Consider the following 2,818-nt stretch of genomic DNA (forward strand, 5'->3'; position numbering starts at 1 on the left):
GGAAGGGGCAGCTGGGCCTGGGGACCCGGCTGCAGCCCCGAACGTGCATGACCACAAGCCCAGCAGCCCCGAACACAAGTCGGCACAAGCCCAGGAACCCCGAACACACATGTGCACAAGCCCAGCAGCCCTGAACATGCATGTGCACAAGCCCAGCAGCCCTGAGCACACGTGTGCACAAGCCCAGCAGACCCAAACACAAGTGTGCATAAGCCCAGCAGCCCCAAACATGCATGTGCACAAGCCCGATGGCTTCAAGCATGCATGTGCACAAGCCTGGTAGCCTCAAACACACGTGTATGAGCAGGGTGCTCCCAAATGTCTGTGCACAAGCCTGGTAGCCTCACACGTGTACATGGGCAGTGTGGCCCCAAACACGTGTGTGCACAAGCCTGGTAGCCTCAGGCATGACACACATGCACCCAGGAGATAAGGCTGCAGCTGCCCAGGCCTGGGCTGGCCCAGCTGGCCCTCCCTTAACTCCCGTGGTCATGGCTGGAGAGGTTGCTGTGGCACCCGGGGTGGCCTCTGCTCCCACCGGCCTTCCATGGTCCAATGGCAGCAATTTGGGCTCCTTGCCCCAGGCCCTGGCAGAGCCGCCTCTCACCACCCAGACCTGAGGCCGTATACGAGGGCAGGTGGGTGCGACTGCCTCCCTGCTGCTCGGGTGAAGAATCCCTAGTGTGCACATGCATGCATGCACCAGCGCGCGCACACACAGACATGCATACCCTCGTCTAGCATGCCATGCCCTTGCATGCGCCAGTGCGTGTGCACACATGCAGTGGCTCTCACGAGCCCGGTGCACAGCCCTGAGCGTGCAGTGCACACAGGCATGCCCGTGCTCCTGCCGGCTGGCCCACGCCATGATGCCTGCCCTTGCCACAACACGGCGGGGGTGGGCTGAGCGGCAGGTGATCGGGTGACTGCCTGGCGCCAGCTGTGGAGCTGCTGAATGGGGCCGTGGAAGCCTCCAGCTCCGGCGCAGGCGGCTCTGGCTGTCAGCGAGACGAAGCGAGGCCTTGCGCCAGGGCAGCGCTGCCCGTTCTCACGCTGCTCGTGTGTCTTTGCCCAGGCTCCCAGCCTGGTGCCGAGACAGTGCTTTTCCCACCCCCAGCTCCCGGGTCTCCTTTGCACACCCATCCGTGTCTCACGCCTCGCCGCCCGCTTCTCCATGCCTCCACCCCTGGCACAGGCCTCGCTTCCTGCATGGGGCTCCCTCCACTGGGACCCTCCTGCTTCCTGCATGCCCATGCCCAGCCCTGCTGCACACGGGCGCTGGGGCCTGCCCAGGCTCCGTCCTCGCCCCCCCGGCCGCTCTGCTCAGCGACGCAGAAAATGAGCAGCTTTAAACTGGCGCGGCGGAGCGGAGCAGCTTGGGAGGGGACAAGCCGGCACTTCCAGGCTAATTGCTGGGAGCACTAGATCCTCCCCCCAGATAGCTGCAACCCCCAGGCAGAGGTGCGCCAGCTCCGGTCCCCAGCTGCCCTGCTGAGAATGCCCCCGACAGCTGGCAGCCCCAGCCCCGCTCCTCTGCCCACGGCCTGATAAGCATCGCTTGGCTGGGAGCAGGTGCGCCGGGGACGGGCTCAGGTGTGTGCCCTCCCTGCTGCAGAGGCTGTGGGAACGTGGGTGGCCTGGCGCGGAGGGCTGAGCGTGTCCCCTTTTCCCTGCAGCTGACGGCCCTCGCTGCGGGGCACAGGGCCGAGCCGAGGCTGCTAGCAAGCAGGGGGAGCAGAAGCCAAGGGGCTCCTCGCCCTCTTGTCCGGGTAGCTCTGGGAGGGCACGGCTAGCTCCAGTCTCTGCGCTGGAGCCCCAGCACCCTGCCCGCCAGCCCCCACCCCATCTGCCGCCTGGGCTCTGTTCCCGTCGCCCCCCTGGCCGCGGACAAGGATTCCCAGGGTGGGCACGGGGCGGCCCCTCCATTCAGGCCCGGAGGAGCGGGCGGGGAGGGGGGCGCCCCGTTCCCACAGAGGCTATCAAAGCAGTTAATTAGCCCCCATCTGCCAGCAGCCCGGCAGCCGCGGCTGGTGGCATGTGAGGAGCTATTGAGGAGGGGACAATGTGCAGGAAGGCTTTCACTGCCCCAGCCGGCCGGGGCGGGGGGCGGGGGCGCAGCTGGGCCCCGGAGGACAATGTGGAGGGACAGCCTCCCCCCCAGCCCTGCTTAGATCCGTAGCCGGGCGCTCGGCCTGCATTAGCCTCATGTCAAACCTCAGGACTTGGGGCCGAGAGGTCAAGCCGCAGTCCCCTCCCCACGGGGTGGCCGCCCTGGCCCCGGGTTCTCTGCTCCGTGCCCGAGCTGCTGCAGGGCACCCCTGATGCCACCCCCTGCCCCGTGCCTCAGTTTCCCCTCAGTCCTGCAGAGAGAATGATGGGCTCCCCAGGAGAGGCTGGAAGGTGCCGTGCACCGACTCGCACCCCGCCATCGCCCTGCTGCGAGCCGCGGTGTCACGCAGAGGTCCGTCCGGCATCCCCCTGGGCTGGCAAGGGTCAAGGTCGCCGGCAGCCTCCAGGCTAAGAGCTCCCTGTGGGCCTCTCCTCTGTGCCAGCTTGGAGCCGGTTTGGTACCGGAGCCACCGCCAGCTCCTGGCAAACACGTTGGGAGCAGGGAGCCGTCTCAGGCTGCCCTGCTTCGACCCGCCAGGAGCCCACAGGGAGGGATCAGGAGCGGATCCCGTTGAGCAGGGCACTGGGTGCATTGAGGGCAGGTGCTCCGGGGGGTGTAGGCAGCCCCAGGGCCTGTCCCAGCCCCAGCCCAGCCCGACCCGGCTCCCTCTGCTCAGGGCGGCAAGGACCGGGCTGCAGAGACAGGGTC

This window comes from Alligator sinensis, unplaced genomic scaffold (genome assembly GCF_000455745.1).
Source record: "Alligator sinensis unplaced genomic scaffold, ASM45574v1 scaffold1032_1, whole genome shotgun sequence".
NCBI classification, from domain to species: domain Eukaryota; kingdom Metazoa; phylum Chordata; order Crocodylia; family Alligatoridae; genus Alligator; species Alligator sinensis.